At 45.8% G+C, this 21050-nt stretch overlaps 1 long non-coding RNA gene and 1 other non-coding gene across 2 annotated transcripts; both read right to left on the bottom strand.

Moving 5' to 3' along the window:
- Window positions 1-14360: 14360 nt before the first annotated feature.
- Window positions 14361-14495, bottom strand: LOC115086377. The gene has a single exon (XR_003855257.1). It is a non-coding gene; the product is annotated as a small nucleolar RNA SNORA50 (small nucleolar RNA).
- A 33-nt stretch (window positions 14496-14528) lies between these two features.
- On the bottom strand, window positions 14529-18929 carry LOC115083967. The gene is made up of 4 exons (XR_003854433.1): window positions 18773-18929; window positions 17296-17526; window positions 15552-15584; window positions 14529-14686 (listed from the first exon to the last, which is right to left on the bottom strand). It is a non-coding gene; the product is annotated as an uncharacterized LOC115083967 (long non-coding RNA).
- Between the last annotated feature and the right edge of the window lie 2121 nt (window positions 18930-21050).

Genomic DNA, 21050 nt, shown 5'->3' with positions numbered 1-21050 from the left:
CAGGAGAAGAAGAGAGACAACCTTCTGGATGGGATAGGTTAGAGCAGGGGTGGGCAATTCCAGTCCTCGAGGGCCACAAACCTGTCTGTTTTAGGATATCCTAATGAATATGCATGACATAGATTTGCATACAACTGAGGCAGAGTGCATGCAAATCTCTCTCATGCATATTCATTAGGATATCCTGAAAACCAGACTGGTTTGTGGCCCTCGAGGACCGGAACCGCCCACCCCTGGATTAGAGGGAGAGGCAAGAGAAGAGGACAAGAAAAAAAACCACAAAAGCGACAAGAAAAAACACATATATGTATGCAGGAGACACCTTTCAGGCTGTCTTGCCAGGTCCGTCAGTACTAATTTGGAGCCTTAATATAAGTAATCTCTGGTTGTTTTTTTTTTAATGCCTACCTCGGGGCTCCTCTGATTATAGGCTGAAGCTTGGGTGCAGACTCCTGGGTTTTCTCGGGCAGAGGGAGAGATCCTTATGACAGGCTGGGGGAAAAGGCTGCCGTGTCAGTCCACTTGAAGGCACAGAAATAAAAATGATTTCTTTACAGCCCCTAGTAGATAACTGTGCACGGACACTCCACAGACGAACTGTGGGAGAAACAGACACCTAGTGGGGAAAAATGGGACAAATGTATTTGAGCGAAGTCCCTTAAAGTGCTCCCTTACTACAGGAATGCGCAGTCAGTATCTCCTGGCTCTTGTTATATTAGATCAAACTAAGGCCAAAGCAAAATGTGAAAAACCAAAGACTTTGAAGATTTTATGTCCTTTACTGGGGGATGGGTGGGGGGGGGGGGGGAGGATTCTGTGTTGTGAGAAAGCCCCAGATTCCCCGCCACTCTCACCTCAGACTGTAAACTCTTCACGACAAGGAGCTCCCTGTTGTTTAAATTTTCCTTTGTGTGTTTCTTGTTAGAGGAGTGCCCAGGCTGTCCTCCCTCTAGTAAAAACGCCTGCAGGCTTTCTAAGTGCCGGGCAGGGAGTGGCACACACTCTCTTCTTCTCAAGGCCGATGCTGGGTTAAGGAAGCACCACACTCCCAGGTCCTCCTCCCCATGAAATGGAATATGATGGTAGATAAGGACCATCCAGTCTGCTTCACTTTGTAGTGTCATAGACTCCACTTGGCCTCTGGCTTTCCTGTTACTTCTCCACAACTAAGGATAGTCTGTTGTTATCCCAGACTTCCTTGAATTCTGTTCCTCTTTTTGCCTCCACCACCTACCCTGGGTGGCCATTCCATGCACCAACCAGCTGATAGTACTCCTGCCTCCAAGCCCTCTTCTTGCTCAAGACCTTCCATTCCAGTGAAAAAGATTTGCTCCTTGTGCATTATTTATATCTTTGAGGCAGTTGAAGGAAAGGCCTTTGCTGGAGAGGTCAGCACCCCGGATGAGAGTGGTCATTGGCACTTCCACCCCCATGGGCTGACTGGGCCACTACTGGCCAGCCCAGAGAGAGTTTGCAGTGGGGGAGGGCTACAGGTGGAGGCCAGCGGTGCAGGACTCACCCAACCTTACTCTGCCACCTGCACCTCTTCAGCTTGCTACCCTGGGCAGGTGTCTGTCTTATTCACCCTTAGCGATGGACCTATCTAAAGGTTTCTATCGCATCCTCTCCTCTCCGCTATACATATTTTTAGGTCCATAAATCAAATCTTATAGGGTTTTTGGTACAAGCCATACATCTTGGTAACTTCTCTCTAGACCTCCACCCTGTCACTATTCTTTCAGGGTTCGGCTGCTAGGGTGGCACACATGGCAGCCCCCAGCCATCATTTATATCCAGAGATCATCACAGCATGGCCGGACTCTCTGAACCAGGGCTGGGCATCCTCACAGAAATCCATTCATCATGGAGAGAGGAGATCGTGGCAGCATCTGAGAGAATGATAGGGGGGGAGGGGGATGGCTGGGAAATTATTGAAATGCATTAGCGAGAGGGAAGGGAGGTTTGAAAAGGAGAAGGAAGAAAAATAGCATTTGACTTCTTTTACTTTAAAATGACCAGTTTTGCTCCCGTAAGAGAACTAGTGTATATAGGGCACTAAACTGCAGGCTTCCCCACGGGCTGTGACAGAAAGGCTGTGCCTTACCCGAGCAGACAGCGCCCCCTGCAGGCATCCTCCAGCCTCTCCCCTCTCTCTTTATGGATCGCGTTCTCCTGCTGCAGATAATTCGGTTTTCCTCACTGCAGGCAGTCGAGGTGAGGGCTGAGCCGGTTCCCTGGAGCTGATACAGCCTAACAGTTTCTTCCGATTGCGTGCAGGAAATATACAGTGCAACCTCCAAGCTCCCGTGCCCGTTGCCTAAAGAAAGATTTTCTGATTTGTTGCCTGGTCCTGCCTCCCTCTGTCTATCTAATGAATGAGAGGGATTCTGGGTACAGGGGCGGGAAATGGGAATGGGGAGGGGAGGGGATTGGGTGCAGAAGTAACTATCTCACCCTTTATTCCTCTATATGAAGGGCTACAGGGAATCAGTCTGAACTGTGCTGCTTTCAGGGTTAAATCTCACCCGCTTTCTGTGAATCAGTGCCGGGACTCCCCAAATCTGTTCTGGACCCGGTTGGTCACCACCTACACTAAATCGAGTTTTCACAGTTCTATATGCATGAGATTAAAACGTGCATGCATTAGAGAGCCTGCAAATGTAAATTGTTCTTATGCCTATTCATGTCCTGAAATCCTACATAAGAACATGACATACTGGGGCAGACCAAGGGACCATCAAGCCCAGCATGCTGTTTCCAACAGTGGCCAATCCAGGCCATAAGAACCTGGCAAGTACCCAAAAACTAAGTCTATTTCATATTACCGTTGCTAGTAATAGCAGTGGCTGTTGTCTAAGTCAACTTAATTGACACTGGCTATCAGGAAGGGCCATCAGGACAAGGCTGGGATGTCCTGGATTAGTGGGAGCTGCTGACCTGGCACTTGTCCAGTTTTTTCCTTTCTTGTCCTAGGGAATCTAAAACTACAGCTCCCATCAGCACCTGGGGCTAGTATTACATTACTTGCATATCTTTTACGATTTGCCTCCTTGCCTTCCTAGTTTCCAAGCTGTAATTGAACAATTTGTCTCTGACTTTTATAAATATTATTAACCTGCTTATTTAGACGTTTGCTGTTCCTTAGTTATTTATTTATTTATTTATTTTAAGTTTTTCTATACCGGCATTCGCGATGGGTATCGCATCATGTCGGTTTACAATTAACAAGTGAAGAGGTAACAAGAGGTCATAAATAACAATAAATAACAAAAATTAAAAAAGGTAGTAGTAATAGTAACAATATACAAGTGAAAGTTAAGGGTTGCAGTTACAATAAAACAGGGTAGTAATAACTTGGAACAGAGAAAAGAAGCTGGGGTTTTTAACTAGATACATATGATACATATATGCATATCAATGCATTTGAGGTAATAACGAATTACCCTAATGCTGTGGAGTTCACAGTTACTGTTCCATGTAAAGGCAATGCCTAAAAGTTTTTAGTTATCTGTAAACCGATACGATGTGCAAACGGTTGTCGGTATATAAAAGTTTCTAAATAAATAAATTACAGTTGTTCTTGCTTTACACTGGGATTTGCACCCATAACTTGATGTTTATGGTTGATAATGGTTCCCTGGGCACCAGCTGTGCCATAAGTACATCTAGACACTCTAGCAGGGGTGCCAAGAGAGACAGCACAGGCTCCGGCACTGGCATGGGGACCGGTGCCGACAGCGGCTCGATAGCCCTCAGGTCTCAGAGCACCGCCTGCTGAACCCTGTGGTCCAACTCCTCCTGAAAATCTGCTGTAGTTAAAATGGATGGAGGAGGAAGAAGAGGAGGCATCACCAGAGCTTCCTTGGAGCCCCCGAGGCGGCTAGATGCCCATCACCGCAACCAGTGGGGAAAGCCTTGGACTCCCGGGTCTGATAAAGGATGGTGCCTCTTCCCTATGGGGTCGCTTCGGTGGCAGCACGGCAGCCGCCGATGCTGCACCGGTCCCAGAGCCGTGTGTCGACGGCTACTGGTGATGATGCTTGCAGGACTTCCCTCGGTGCATGGCCCTGTCTTTCCCCAGAGCCGTGGAAGATGAAGATCCTGACGTCCTTGAGTGTGACGACATCGGAGACAGCCTATCACCAGCTCCTCTCTCACGAGAGGGACCTGCCGGAGGGGTAAAGAGGGACGGCGTATCTAACGGTCTAGGTGTCGACACCCCCGATGCTGGAGTAGATGGATCACACTTTCTGGCAAAAAAGTTTTCCATCTTATCCAGCCGGGCACGAAGGCCTTTTGGGGGTCATTTGGTCACACAGTTGGCACCCTCGGACGTTGTGTGAACCCCCAGGCAGAGGATACAGACCTCAAGCGGATCAGTAATCAACATGATCCGCGGGCACTGGGGGTATCGGCGAAAACCGGGCGATGCCATGAAAAATAGCCGCTGAGCAGTCAATGACTGTCAGTCACTGAGAGGCAATTCGCCAGGAATCGACCCCATGAAGGGAAAATTTAAACACCTACCGCACGCCGGATGGTACTGACCGAAGAAGAGGGACCCGGCGCCGAGAACATCGAAAATGACCAGGAAAATACTTTGAAAAGGATGAGCTAAAAGCAGAGCTCCGCTACCGCAAGCCAACTACTTCGCGGAAAAGAAGAGACTGAAGAGAGACCCTGTGTGGATGCATGGATAGTGGCAAGCTGGGCATACTCAGTGTGCCAAAGCTCTAGAAACTTTGAAAAAAGTGTTCTCTGCCAGGCATGTCACCCATCTGTGAGGACTAACATCCTGCTTGTGCTAGGAGAACCTTACTAGTCACACAGGCACGGAGCGTCCATCACATAAGACCACACCATCATTCTATCTTGCACACATGGCATTCTCTCACAGTGTTCATGATAAAACACTCACACAGGTTCAAACCAGCCAATCACAGTGACAGACCAACTTAAAGCTATTCACCCCTCAATTTAATGCTAATAAAAATTAAAGGAATACTCCCCATTTGATTTTATTATTCAAACCAGCAGGACTGACAGCAGGGATTTGCAATTCCCATCCTCGAGGGTTGCAAACCTATCTGGTTTTCAGGATATCCCTAATGAATATGCATAAGAGATTTTCATGCATTCTTCCTCAGTTGTATGCAAATCTATTTCATGCATATTCATTAGGGATATCCTGAAAACCCGATTAGATGAAAGCTATGATAGCGCAAAAGACTATTCCTATCTGTGGGTTTGGTATACAATAGTGGCTCCCTACCCTGTCCTGGTGACCCCCAAGCCAGTCGGGCTTTCAGGATATTTACAATGAATATGCATGAGAGAAAATTTGCATGCACTGCCTCCATAACATGCACATTTTCTCTCGTGCATATTCATTGCGGATAGCCTGAAAACCCGACTGGCTGGGGGGGGTGGTCCCAAGGACCTTGTAAAACACCTATCCCCCACACTGACCCACATATCCAAAGAAGAGACTTGCCTGTCCATTATGTATGTAAATGTTAAATTTGGATAACTACTATTTAGCATATTTTATTTTATTTATTTGGATGTTTTTTTATACTGAAGTTTGGTGTCAGCCTTCACTCCGGTTTACAATTATAACAACGATTTACATTGAAAACATCAGAGAACCAATTAATGTTAGGTAACAAAGGAGGTTGCTAGATAACATTGCTAACAGAAGAACATTGAGTAACATTGAGGTTGATTGATAAATAATATATAAATAATAATAAATAATAATCATTAACATTGAATGACATTGAAGGTTGAGTGATAAGTTAGGTAGTATTTTATGGGCAGTTTAGTTATAGGCGATAGTTATCAAATAGGTTTTCCCGGATAGGTTTAGGAATACATTGAGGGTGATATACATGTGGTGGGTTACTGGTTACAATGAGGATGGAATGTTAAAATGGTAGGGTTGATGTGTAGTGATAGTTATTAGGTGGCTGGTTGTCTAGCGGGGCTTATTGTCTTTAAGGGGGTATTGTCATCTTGATTGGTTTATCCTATCTCATCCTTGTAGGCTTGTTTGAAAAGCCATGTTTTTAGTAGCTTTTTTAATATTTTTGTGTTGCTTTTTAGTCTTAAGACTGTCAGGTAGGGTGTTCCAAAGATGTGGTCCAGCTATTGAGAATGCTCTTTTTCTTACAGTGGTAAGTTTGGCGGTTGTGACTGATGGGTATGAAATATGGCATATGAAAGAATAATCTAAAATGTCACTTCCAAATGGAAGAATTGGTTGAATGATGCTTTCAAATAATTTTAATGGTGGTTTTACTGGGTGGTGGAAACTGGCCCAGGGATTTCTTTATTACAGAGAGGACCATGACAACTTCTTGTAGTGTTTTTCCTAGCCAGTTTAAAGGCAGGGGGCTCTGCTGGGTTGCTGTGATGTGTGGATTTAAATATCATTTTGGCTTCTCCCCCTCTATACTTGCCCCCCGCCATCACCTCCTCAAATAATTCTGTCTAGAAAATCCACTTTGCTGCTGTTTCTTGGGTGGGGGATGGGGAGGGCAGGCATTGGGAAACTGCTGATACTACCATTTTTACTGTAAACATGATAGAAAACCCCTTGGATAATGGGTACGATGTTAATTAAATTAATTAACATAGTGCTGACAGTACCTCAGCAGTGGCAAACAGCAGATTCATAGAATACTCCTTTAAATGCGCTTTATTTTATGGGGGGGGGGGGGGGGCGGGTGTCATTATTTACTTCCTGTTTGATATGTTTATCTTGAAAATATTTTGCAAATAAATAAATATTATTTGGGGGGTTTCATCAGGGGGAGAGGGCACTTTGATCTTGTGTATTCCTTGAGATGCCTAAAACACATATGATAGCTGTCACTGAGACCTCCACGGCTCAGACGGCTGTGATTATGACCCGGCTACGCTCCCAAAATTTATGAATTGCCCCACAATCCCAGAGGCAATGTAATAGGGGAGCATTATTACCTTGACATTGTGCGGATTCTATTGGTACAAGCCATACATCTTGGTAACTTCTCTCTAGACCTCCACCCTGACACTATTCTTCAGGGTACGGCTGTAGAACGGAACAGTTGTGTAGATGGGAAGACTAGATAGGCTGTGTGCTCCTGTTCTGCTGTCAGGTTTCTACCTAATTCCTCTTCTCAAGTCACTGAATTGGCTTTATCTGCTTCCGCATACAATTCAAGCACCTCTTATTCACCTCCAAGTACATTCACGCTGCAGCTCCTCATCTCTCTTCACTTCTCTCTCCTTACAGCTTTCCCAATCAGGCAAGTCGCTCTTAATCTGTGGCCCTCTCTCCCACCACCAATTCCTGACTCTGTACTTTCCACCTTGCTGCACTATATGCCTGGAATAGACTCCCCGAGGCAATCCGTCCTGCTTCTTCTCTGGCCAAATTCAAATCCAGTCTAACAGTACTGGAGGCTGCTTTTGACACCTAACAAATTCTCTACGATAAATACAGATTCCATTGATGCTCGTTTTGACAAGTAGATAGTAAGCTCTGTTATGTATATGGGTATAGTGCTGTGCATGTCTTATAGTGCTTCATAAATAATAATGGAAAAGAGAGACTGAAGGTACACAAAATAAAGTGGATTAAAGTAGGAAAGATGACACTGGGGAGTTGGGCAAGAATGGGGTTAGAGGGACACATACAGGTCGATCCAGTAAGGCCGCGGCAGTGTCAGGCGCACCCTTCCTCCCCGCACCCACAGTTCTCTTCACTAACTCCCCGATACTCTCCTCTAATCGCATGCAAATGCATGCCGCGGCTTTAAAGCGGTAGGGAAGGGTTATGGCCGCGTAACCCATTTTACTGTATAGGCGCTTAATACAGCGCCTATACAGTAACCAGGGTGCAACGGTACCTGTCATTTCAAATGTCATTTGGAATGACAGGAACCAGGAAGTGTAAAAAAACACGAAAAGTCTTTGTTGCTTCGTCGCTGTGTCTCTCCTCCCGGAGCAGGGCGCGAAAGCAGCCTTGCTCCGGGAGGAGGTGAGGCACAGCGGCGAAGACAGACGGGAGAGGAGAAAAAGCAGAGCCGAGCAAAGCGAAAGCGTGCAGCAAGCTGGCGAAATAGACCTGCGAGCAGAGGCAATAGCAGCGGTTCGGTAAGCCTGGCACCCTCCTTGATGTAGTACGTCCCGGATGCCCCCCCCTCCCCAGCGCGCCCGCCACTACCCCTTTCATCAGCTGCATCCACTGCGACCCGGCAGTCCCGTGAGGCCTACAAAAAAAAAAAAAAATCCCCAGCTCCCGCGCCCCCGCACTGGCCCGACTCTACCCCCCCTCCTCCCGATCGGGCAGGTAGGCGGCGGCGACGAAAACCAAAGCAATTTTTTTTTTTTTTCAAAAAGCAACATCACACATTGCATAAAATAATTTCTCCAGCCTTAAAGCGACTTACTTTTGGGATCTGTCAAGTAAGTCGCAAAAGTAACTTACTTTTCTGAAGCCATCACGATCGTAGCTCAAGACGAAGATGGCCGCCTGCACGGGGGAAAGCGTGCAATTGGCCGCTGAAGACGTGACGTGACGTCACGTCTTCAGCGGCCAATTGCACGCTTTCCCCGTGCAGGCGACCATCTTCGTCTTCGTCCGGAGGAGCTAAGATCGTGTTCCTGATGGCTTCAGAAAAGTAAGTTACTTTTGCGACTTACTTTTGGGATCTTGACAGATCCCAAAAGTAAGTCGCTTTAAGGCTGGAGAAATTATTTTATGCAATGTGTGATGTCGCTTTTTGAAAAAAAAAAATTGCTTTGGTTTTCGTCGCCGCCACCGCCTACCTGCCCGATCGGGAGGAGAGGGGGGGTAGAGTCGGCGGGCCAGTGCGGGGGCGCGGGAGCCGGGGATTTTTTTTTTTTGTAGGCCTCACGGGACTGCCGGGTCGCAGTGGATGCAGCTGATGAAAGGGGTAGTGGCGGGCGCACTGGGGAGGGGGGGGCATCCGGGACGTACTACATCAAGGAGGGTGCCAGGCTTACCGAACCGCTGCTATTGCCTCTGCTCGCAGGTCTATTTCGCCGGCTTGCTGCACGCTTTCGCTTTGCTCGGCTCTGCTTTTTCTCCTCTCCCGTCTGTCTTCGCCGCTGTGCCTCACCTCCTCCGGGTCGCAGTGGTAGCATGGCGCTGTGAGGGGGGCGAAAGGGTATATACCCATGAACGGATTTGAGTGGGAGCGCTCTGTGAAGCGGGACATGCCCATGAGGGGCATAATGGGTGGATGCAGCTGATGAAAGGGGTAGTGGCGGGCACGCTGGGGAGGTGGGGGGGGGGCATCCGGGACGTACTACATCAAGGAAGGTGCCAGGCTTATTGTTTTATTGTGTTTGAGTATCTTAAGCGGTGTCGATGGATTTGTTGCACAGTCCTAACTCCTACTAGGGGGAGGCGGTAAACTAACAGGTTAAGGCCGCGGCAAAACAGCACGTTCCTAAGGAGATAATATCAGCGCCCGTTACAGTATCGGAGGGGAATAGCTAATTCCTTCATTATACAGCTTTTTCGTTCATTTACATGCTGGGTGCGGAAAGGGTTAGGTGTTTATTTTAGGAAGCGCTAAGGACGCGTGAAACTGGAGACTGTATGGCTGGATGGCCTTACTCGCCTGTATTGTGCGCTCCCAGCACGTTACAGACGGGCAATCTTTAACTGCACGTTACTGGATCGACCTGATAGTTTGAAAGAGAAAACATGAACTGCTTCCTTCTCCACTCAAAGAATGATGGGTAGCGAACTGCAGCAAAGGGGTAGTGGACAGTTCATATGTTCTCTCACTCCAAGTTATTGATTTCCTTGTTATATGTAACTGCTTTTCTGCACTATTGTTCAAATTGTAAAGTTTTATTATAACTGCACCCCTGTTTCTTGTGAACCAGCATGATGGGACTACTGTCTTGAATGTTGGTATATAAAAAACTTAAATAAATAAAAATAAATAAATAATTCAGGTAGAAGTCCCTGCCCCAAAGAGCTTACAATCTAAGTAGGTACCTAAAGCAATGGATGATAAAGCTACATGCCCAAAGTCACAAGCAGCAGTAGGAAAAGCAGGATTTGAACCACTAAGACACACCTCCCGTTCATTGGTGTGTATTTGGCGGGATCTAGGATATAATGGGGTGAATTTTAAGAGTTGCTCATGTTAAAAAGCATCTATATGAGTATATGGGTTGAGCGCAACATGCGTCTACGAGTAACAGAACGCACGAAAAAAGGGGTGGATTTGGGGCTGGGCTGTTACCAGCATTTATGCATGTAAATCCCAATTTTAAAATCTGCAAATGCAGCATGTATCAAGCAGCCACCTGTGCATAGTTACTTGTTTTTAAGTCTGAATAAAACGTGTTATAGCCAAAAAGTGACTGGGGGAGGGGTCTGGGTAAACTGGGGGGGGGGGGGGGGGGGGGCATGCAGGCTGAAAGGCCAGAAGGGGCTTGATGACCTAGAGCAGGGCTTCCCAAACCTGTCCTGGGGACCCCCACAGCTAGTTGGGCTCTCAGGATATCCACAATGAATATGCATGAGGTAAATTTGTATATACTGAGTCTCCATGGTATGCAAGTGTATCTCATGCATATTCATTGTGGATATCCTGAAAACCCGACTGGCTGTGGGGGTCCCCAGGACAGGTTTGGGAAGCCCTGACCTAGAGATAGACTGGGCAAACTGGTTATTTCCTTCACACACAGGTTTTAAAAAGTACTCACTTGCGCATATAAAAGCCAAATCCTGAGGACGCGCTAATATTTCCTCACATAACTGCTTAAAATTGCAAGCATGCCTAGGCACAATAGGCTTATTTTAAATAAGTGTAACATGGCAGGAGGGAATACCGTGAAGTAGCTGACACCCATGTGGCAGGCAGGGCAAGAGTGGTCCAGACAAGGTCAGAGTCTTGTCCAAGGTCAGCCATCGAAGACCAAAGCCAAGGCAAGAGGCACTGGGCGGTGGTACTGAGCTTTCTTATATACTAGAGCAGTGACAGGGAAAAGGCCAGCACCGTTTTGGAGAACACCCACTGGCCTGGAGCTGGGGGGCACTGAGCCACCACTGGATCACCAGTGTACCTTTTAAAGGGGGGGGGGGGGGCGCACTAGATTACCAGGGAATGCTTTGTGTATATATGGGCTGGGGGGTGTTCAAGTGGGTGGGCATCACCATAGGATACAAATAGGAATTTAAAAAAAATATATATATTTTTTAATCATTGGTGCCACCTCTATAGGCATTGGGTGGGGTCTTCTCCCACTTCCAGGAAGAGGGGATGCTTTGTTAGGCTACACGGCTGCTAGAAAATGGCAACACCATGTAAAGTGGGATGCTATCATGCATTTTTTGCCTTTTCCCACAATATATTTTCTGAGGTTTTTTTAGAAGAAAAAAAATAGTTAAAACCACCCCCCTATTTCTCCCTTCCCACCGTAAAATATCACAGCAATGCAAGGTGAAGTGACTTCAAAAGCAACGCAACACTGATTTTTAAAATGAGATCCAGGGCTGAACTGCCAAATTACAGCCCTGTGAGCCCATCTCTGCCAGGCAAACCAGTAGGAGCCATTCTTAAAAACAAAGTCACTGGCCCTATCTAGCAGAGACAGCTTTGGCAAAGGGAAGTCTGGGCTTGCCTCTCTTTTAGAATATTTTGAAGATATACACTTGTAGGTAAAGGTGGGCCAGTTACGTTAGTGTAGCTGGATTTCCAGAGGCATCTAATCAAAGCCCCCATGAGAGACTCCTCAGGAAATTTCAAAATCAGAGGCTAGGAGGCAGTGTTCTATTATGGACTAGTAAATAGTTAAACGGCTGCAAACCAGGGGTAGGACTACATGATCAGTTTTTTCCAAATGGAGGAAGGTCATTAGCAGCACACCACAGCGCTCAGTACTAGGACCCGTGCTGTTTAACACATCCATCAATGAGCTGGAAACGAGACATGCAAGATAATCAAATTTGTAGACAACACAATTATTCAAAGCTGTTAAAACAGCAGTGGATTGCAAGGAACCACAGCAGGAGCCCGTGAGAGACTAGGAGACCGGGCACGTGAATGACAGATTGAAATTTTAGATGGAAAATTAATCCCAACTACCGGTATACAATGCTGGCCTCTGCAGTGGGAGGCACCTCCCAGCCAAAGGACCTTGGAGTCCGTGTGGACAACACCGTGAAAGCGGAGCTTGGGGTGGAGCAGTGGCTCAGAAAACAAACAGTATCAGGCCGGTGGAGCGCACTGTTAACCCGCGATTGACGCGCTAGCTTCACACCTTATTCAGTAAGGGGTAATAGCGCATCAAAAACACACATCCAGCCCCCCCACCACACCTAATAGCACCCACAACATGCAAATGCATGTTGATGGCCGTATTAGCTATTCCCACGCGATTCAGAAAGCAAAATGTGCAACCAAGCTGCACATTTTACTTTCAGAAGTTAGCATCTACCCAAAAGCTAGGCATTAATTTCTCAGGGGCTGGGAAAGTGCACAGCAAAGCAGTAAGAAACTGCTTTTCTGTGCACCCTCCCACTTAATACCATGGTGATATTAAGTCAGTGGTCCCGAAAGTTTACTAGAACAGGTGCAGAGGAGGGTAAGGAAAATGATAAAGGGGACAGAACTCCTCTCTCTCCTACGATGGGAGGCTAGGCAGGGTAGAGGTCTTCAGGTTGGAAAAGAGGCTGCTGCGAGGGGACATGCTATATAAAGGCATGAGACGTGTGGAATAGGTAACTAAAAGATAGTTATTTAGCCTGTCACCTAATACCAAAACAAGGGGACACTCCCTGAAACCAGTAAATTCAAAACAAATCCAACTTTATTCACTCAGCACCTTATCAAGCTGTAGAATCTGTTTAAGTACATACTAGAGAAAAATTGTGGATGTAGATTGTGATGTGCATCCAGATTTGTTTTTTTACATTAACCAATTAAATTACACCTTTATTTTTAAGCACCAATGAGAATATTGTTGCAACACTAAGGAGGAACCATAGAGGACAGAAATTTTTAATTTATCATGAACTCTTGACTCAACATCAACTCCAGGGCTAGAGTTAAGTTTGCCATGTTAAAAAGTGTGTTGGGCACCTGGCTATTTTCTGCAAGGGGGGGGGGGGGGGGGGGGGAGTAGTTAATAGCCTCATCTACAGGACATTCACATAAGCACCATCAGATCAGCTATACAGTTATTCAGGCACACCGTTTAGATGAGCTTATCTCTTTACTGGCTTGAGTACTAGTCTGGCACATCCAAACACACCTCTTCCAACTGCACATAAACCTCCAACAAGGATGACGTGTCAAAGCGTGGCCTACAAGGCAAGAAAGGAATAGCAGCCCGAAGCATCAAGTCATTCTTTTCAGCTAACTGAGCAGCCAAAAAGATCCACTGCTTCCTATACAAATATTGACTGCATCAGATGAGCAGAGGCTCTATCCCAATAGTTTGTTGGGACAGAATAAAAACTTGATTTACATCCCCTCCACACCATGATTACACCTCTCCAAAGCACTCTTCTCCCTACCCACTCCTTCTAGGGATTGTGTTTAAAAGTAGTGCTGCATACCATTCACTGTTTGTGAAGTTAAGAGTACAAAAATCAAATTGCCAGACTGTTAAAGTAAAAATAATCCTCCATTGGCAAAAGCAGCATTGTGCACTAGAGCTTAATGCTGTTTACTTACTGTAGGGAAGAAAACAGATCTGTCCTGTATAATTTTTTTTTCACATTAAGTCAGATTGCAAGCTTTGCACCTCCACAATCTGCTGGAGACAAATACTGAGGGACTGCAGGTGGCACCTTAGCGTGAGCAACAGTGTCCATAAAACTGTCTCCACCTGCTGGAGGAGAAGCAAGAAGCAGGAGTCTGGACTGACCTGGGTATGTTCAGGGAAAAATTATTTTGTTACAGAATGAGGAAGCTTTAACCTTCCAGCACTGCTTTTAACTTAAGACCACCCATGGTACTTTCTACTAGAAAGTAAAGCTATGCTTAAGCAGTAGTTTTCAAAGGAGTTACATGAATGTAACATACAAACATAGCAATGTTCAGAGAGCCATTTCCACAAACTATACTTGCACATTTAAAATGCAGGTTTGAGCATGTAAATGCTTTTGAAAATTATACCCCTGATGTGCAAACCAATGCAACCTTAAATAGACAGGGCATGATTTAATTAACTGATGTAATGTCATTGTGTTGACTTTACATTTAAAGTACTCCCCATAGTATAGGATTAGTTTATGCAATAGTCACTACATTAATCCTTAACTGGAATTTCTTTAACATCTTACAACGTACCCTACAGGTTGTTTGCAGGAGAATATCACATGTAACTTGTTTTTAAAAGAACAGCTAAGTTTGACTTAGAAGTTCCAGTTATAAACAAGCTGATACTCTTGCACTGGTGCTTGGCCACTAAAGTCATGGACTAGACAGTTCAGAGGTTCAAAGCCAGTGCTCATAAAACACAAGAATCTCACACAGAAGGCAAAAACCATTTAAAACCACAACTTCTCCCGTTTATTTAGGTCACCACCAGAAGCATAGCTGTTTCAATACTAAAAACAATCGTATTCCTTTCTTTCCAAAGCTGGAATCCCACGTGTCTCACTGCTCCAATGTGAACTTGCTCTGACACTGTAGCTCAGACTCTGAAAATGAAGAGGATAGTGTCACTTCAATATTGTCTTTCATCCACTTGAAACCATGGAGAGCCACCTGCAGATCAGCTTTACAAGTTTCACTAGTGCTTTTCAGAAACTATTATCTACACTGTTCCAGGTTTATAAGGCTCACTTATTTTCGTTTGATATGGCACCTGTTCCTCCTAGAAGAGGCACAAGGTGGTTACGAGGATGTGAACTGCAGTACATGTGGTAGGGGACAAAACCCTAAGTGGGAACTGAACAATGCAAAAAACTAGATAGGTAGCAACACTGCACACTGTCACAGGATAGGGAGGAGAGCTAGCAATAAGATTAGCAGAAATCCCTGCCAGCCTCACTGCTATGTTTTGCAAGAGTTAAGTGCTTGACACAGGAACACTGGCAAGTCAATGCAGATCTTTTTTTCTGAAGTTCAGCCTGCTAAAGAGTACTAGGACTTGGGCAGCAGGTGTAGTCAGCCTCAGCTTCTCACCACTTCTCTACCAGAATCAGAAAGGAAATACAGAAAGTTACAAGGCAGTGGGGCAGTTGAGTTGACCGACACTACCTTTCATTAAGAGATTCTGATCCAAACCACCCTTTTACATTTTTAAAGTTATCAGCTAAATCATTGAAATTTATTCTTACCCTAAAATATATATGCATTAGGAGAGGAAAGGTATGCAATGTTTTCCAATACAAGTTTAGCAGTGGAAGCTTGATTTTTAAACTTCATTTTGGAAAAGTGCCAGAGAACTTGCCCTACCAAGAACAGTTTACTGCTCTCAAAACTAGTGCATACAAGTAGACATTTTCTAGTTTTAAAGCCTCTTATTGGTAAAGAATTAAAAAAAAAAAGCCACAAACTTACCAAATGGAGTTCTATTAGAAACCACTTTTCTTTCTGCATATTGGGGGGGTAAGAAGAAAAAAAAAAAGAGGTTATATGCTGCAGTAAAGAATGTTCAAAATTTAACAGGACATGCTGTCCTGGCGAGCCAATCAGATTCTGGAGTGACTTCATCAGCTTCAGAAGTCTAACGCACAAAGAATCATCATAATGTGGCAATGCCAAGACCTCTTCCATGCAGAGTTAAGCACAGGTTTTGTATCTGTAGCAGTGTAAAATCCCAGCACAAAAAAAAAAAAGGGGGGTGGACATGTTAGTGACATCAAGACACCAACTGAAAGCATGACAACTAAAATCGGATACTCGAGCTTTTTCTAATCTGCATTAGCAATGTGTTAAATGTCAAATTCAAGATCCAATGCAAGAGTGTTATCAGCACCATTTGTGCATATATAAAAAGGCAGCTCAACACCAAGAAAAATGTTAAAGAGTTATGTTGCACACAAATGCTAGCGATGCAGCTCATTAAGAGTACCCATGGATCACGCTGATCAAGTCCTGGGGCAGGAGTGAAGGAAAATGGTTCAACCCAAGCAGCACCGTCATCCTCCACTGCCTCAGGTACAGATTTAGAGTAAGCCCTCTGGGAATGAGAAGATACTGCTGTACCTGAATGTAACTCACCTCAACTACAAATGAAAAGCCAGAGCTAAAAAAAAAATGGCACCCCCCTTTTCCCCCTTCACAGGGGGTCTCAGATTAGCTAGCACCACTTTGAATGGCACCAGCAGTGCAGGAGCAATCCAGTACAGAGGCTTTGTACTTTCCTTTATCTCCAAAGTAGGGACACTTTTTTTTGGGGGGGGGGGGGGGGGGAAGGGGAAGAACCTCTCAACCATTATGGAAAGCCAGTGCGAACACTACCTTACACACAGGCCGATACAGTACAGTGCGCTCCAACAGAGCACACTGTTAACCTGCCCTTAGACACTAAGTCGGAGGGTGCTTTTCTGTGCACCCTCTGACTTAATATCATGGCGATATTAAGTCAGGTACCAAAGGGTAAAAAAAAGTAAAAAAAAAATTTAAAATGGGCCCGTGGCTGCTGGGCTGAAAACCGGATGCTCAATTTTGCCGGCGTCCGGTTTCCGAGCCCGTGGCTGTCAGCGGGCTCAAGAACCGGACGCCGGGAAAATTGAGCATCTGTCAAACCCGCTACTCTGGGTCGAGGCAGCTAGGAACGTGCTAGTGTCCCTAGTGCTTCCTTTTGCCCGTTTTTACCACACCACCTAATTTAAATACAGAATTGCACGCACAGTTGAGTGGCCTGTGCGCACGCCAGGAGAGCGGGCGTTCATCCGCTCTCCCGCAGACTTTACTGAATTGGCCCGTAAGTGTGCCTGCCAGACAGGGCCAGCTGTTCCCACATAATCAAGTCTGAAACTTGAGATTTAATACAAAACACCATTAAAAAAACAGTCAGGCTTGCAGTGTGACAGTGGTTGAAGTTGTTAACTCCAGATTAGATTTCAGTTCACCATTTATAATGTCTATTCTGACCCCACTTACTAGTCAACTGCATCAGACCAGGGTAAAGCAAAGAGGCATTACATAAAATGCTGTAGATCAGAAGCAATTTATTTGAACTCCTAGCACAACAGACACATGATAGTCTCAGGATTCAGTATCTTTTTGTAGTTGCTCTACAAAAAAAACCCACACAGCTGTGCAATCCACCATGGTAAAATACTGCAGCAGATCTTACCAGGATGGCTCAAGACCGACAAATAGTGGGCGGGACACATTCCCTAGGTGCTTGGGTCCACTGCACTAAGGGACCAGACCACAGGACAAGAACCAGTACTCATTCTCTGTCCCACATAAAGAGTCACATAGCTGAAGGCTGCTGAAGGCTGCAGCAGTCCTGCCACAATTCTCCTCATGCCTCCCTCTCCAGCTCATTCTCCAGAGGCCAAGCCCATCAGGGCTGCCAGATCTGAAATATAAAGACATGGTACCCTCAATCATTGTTTAACAAAATATAATCACAGATACAGAAAAGTGTGCTTTACTAACAGTTGAGACAGAAAAATAAGACAAGTCTAGGACTACAAAGCAATTTTTAAAGCGTGCTTTTAATGAAAGGGTTTGGATTAATACTGTTCGTTTGTGCAGATGGGAGTCCTGGTTCAAATGGGAAACTGGTGCAGCCACAAACCTGGCCTTGCTCCTGTCCTTCAACTCAAGTCTTAAAATTTAAACACACCAAAGTTTCTTTTTTTTTTTCCATAAGACACACTTAAGATGCCATAGTTATACACGTTTGTTACTTTTTCAGAGTTGTGAATTCTTTGCTCTCCCTTTTCCTCCTGCTTCTGGTCCCACCTTCTTGGAAAACGAGTCTTCCCCTCCTTAAGCCTTCATCTCTCCCTCCAGCTTTGAAGATTGTTAGGACAGAGTGCTAAACTCTATGGCTCCTGGAACTAGCAACACCGATTTCTGGCATAGGATTAAGGCGGTGTCACAAAGAGCAGCATTAGGATGACAGCAGTGCTTTCTTCAAGAGAACCACGTCTGCAAAACTGCGAAGAAACCATCGACTTCTGTTTGCTTGCTTAGGGCCTGCTTTACTAAGGCTTTTCTCCCTCTCTGTGTCTATGGGAATGGGAAAAATGCATTGTAAGAAGCCCTTACTCTGATCTATTTTTATTCAAAAGATTTCTATGTGGTGCTCATAGCACCTCCCTTAACACTGCTACACTTATTTTTGTTTGCTTTATATTTTTACTTTGTTATCTCAAAGCGAATTACGTTCAGGTATTGTAGGTACCTGAATTTAAAGAAAAACCACGACATTGCCTACTTGGTAGAATCCTCTTCTTTTCGTCCCTTAACCCACAAGTTAGACTAATGACAGCGTTAACTTTCGTTTCTGTATATTAATAACGCAGTCCGCGTCTGCCCGAGCCCTTCCTACATGTTGCTGAAAATACTGGCCTAATCCCGATTTAGTTCATAAACCAATTCGAGCTACCTTTGTTTTCACTGCTTTCATTTGGTTTCATTGCCTATGATGTCGGGCCTCCAAGCCTTTTATTACAATATTATTTTGCTAATTTCCAGCAATTCGTGCAGCTCCCTTAAGTTTAACTGCACTCTAAAATAATAGTTATAAAAAAAAAAAAAAAGCAACCCTTAAATTCAAACATTAAAGCCATAGGTATGCCCAGTGCTGTACTGACCTGACCAAGGGAGCCAACCCGAAAGACTAGGTGATCCCCGCTGCCGTGCGGCCATGCTGCCTGACCCACGCGCTCACACGCACCACCCCAGGAAACGCAGGACAAAGAGAGCCGCCCTCCGGCGCCCAGGCTTTTAAGCGCCTACAGGGGTGGGAGGCTGTAGTCCCGCCCACAAAAAAGCCGATTGGCCCGCTGAGAGCCGCGAGAAACCCCCCTCCCCTCCCCTCCAAGGGAGCCGCAGGGCCTGTCGGGAGTACGCGAGGTTGTTCTTCTTTAATCTTTTCCCTTCGCCATTTTGTTCAGGAACCCGGTAAAGATAGAAAAATACATTTAACGACGGGCAGGGTTCAAAAGGATCCCACGAAACCATTTGCGCAGCTGCTGCTGCTGCCCGCGCGATCCCTGCTGCTTCCGTTCTGCAGGCTGTTGGCAGGAGACTTCCTTCCCTGCCCCATTCTTTTCTTTCAGCCAAGTCAGCAGACAGGGAACCCCCCTTTTTTTTTTTTAATGAATAAAATGACATCCGATAATTCAAATTTTTAAAAAAAATAACAAAAAATATTTCAAAACAACAGGCACATCAAATAAAATCCAATAATTACAACAAATAGGAGTAAGAACCCCCCCCCCCCCCCCCAAGCTCTCCAGACCTGAGAACTTTTACATTTCCGGTCACCCTGAGATTGTCATGGATTAGTGGGTGAGAGGGAAGGTGCACTCTTTCAGGCAGATCTAATAAAGCCGTGAGGAAAACGGGCGTTCAGTGTTGAGTGTTTCCTAACGCCGCTCAGCCACCTCTCCTGGGCGCGCAATTAAATATAAGTGAGGGGGGGTCGCGCTGCCAAGGAGGCGCTAGGGACAAATGTGCACTCCTAGCACCTCCTCGGCAGCGGGCGCCCAGGAGAGGTGGCTGCCAGCACCAGCACCTTCTGAAATGTTTAAAAAAACCTTTTGGTTCCTCCGATTTAATATTGCCACAATATTAAGTTGGAGGAAAAGCAGTATGTTCTGCTTTTCTGTACACTTTTTTGGGCTGCTCAGAAATTAACGCCTACTCTGGGCAGGTGTTAATTTCTGAGTGTAAAAATGTGAGTCGGGTGCATTTTCTTTTTTTTTTGAACTGGGGAGAATAGCTAATAGCCTCATCAGCATGTATTTGCAAGTAATAAGCGTTATTAGTTTCGCGAGGAGGTTGGACACTCGTTTTGGATGCGCTAATGCCCTTATGGAATAAGGGGTGGTGGACGCACGTCCAAAATCCGCATCCAACCGAGGGCCAAACAGTGCGCTTGGCTGAGAGCACTGTATTGGATTGGCCTGTATATCTTCTCGCTCATATACACAAACTCCCAAACAAACAGATATTCCTTCTCTCTCACACATGTTCACTCTCATGCACATTCCCTATTTCTCATACACACAAACACACAGGCTCTCTCACACTCACTGACTCTCCCTCCCTCACACACACTGAATCGCTCCCACTCCCCCTCATACACACACACAGGCTCTCTCACACTCACTGTCTCTCTCTTTCCCTCCCTCATACACACACACACAGGCTCTCTCTCCTTCTCTCACATTCACACACTCTCTCCCTCATACACACACACAGGCTCTCACACACTCACTGGTTCTCCCTCCTTCACACACATACACTGGCTCTCATACACTGAGTGGCTCTCTCTCACACCCACACACACACACACACACACACACACGCAGGCTCTCTTCCCCCCCCCCCCCCAATGGTCTCTCATACTCCAGGGCTCTGTTTCAGCATGCCAGCAGCCTCGCTTGGCCTCTTCTTCTTGCTATGGATGGGAAGAAAGATGCTGAAGGCCTAGCTGAGCCTCTTGCTGTTGCATCATGGCAGGAAGGGAGATGTAGACAGCCTTGCTGGGCCTGTTCTTGTACCGTGGATAGGAGGGTGTCCCTAACAGCAGGGAGAGGGGGCATGTACTGGCAACTTTCCGGTAGTTAAACCTCAGTTCCTTCAGGCTAGGTTTTGAGATGCATCTGCTGGTGGGTGTAAACATAGCTGCTGTGCTGGGCCAGAGAGTTAAAATCCGGACACTGGCTTTAGAGTATGCCTATGTGTGTGTCTGTGTGTCAAGCTTACCTTGCTGCTGCCCATGTTATACCTATTCAGGGATGAGGCACTGCTTCTTGTGTGGTGGGGCACTGTGTATGTCAGAGTCAGAAGCTTACCCTGCTGCTGCTGCTGCTGTACTTGTTTTTTGGCTAGAGGACTTTGGATGCTAGTTCTCGTTCAAAA

The sequence above is a fragment of the Rhinatrema bivittatum genome, chromosome 2, assembly GCF_901001135.1.
Source record: "Rhinatrema bivittatum chromosome 2, aRhiBiv1.1, whole genome shotgun sequence".
NCBI lineage: Eukaryota > Metazoa > Chordata > Amphibia > Gymnophiona > Rhinatrematidae > Rhinatrema > Rhinatrema bivittatum.
This window is presented reverse-complemented; position numbering and strand designations above follow the sequence as displayed.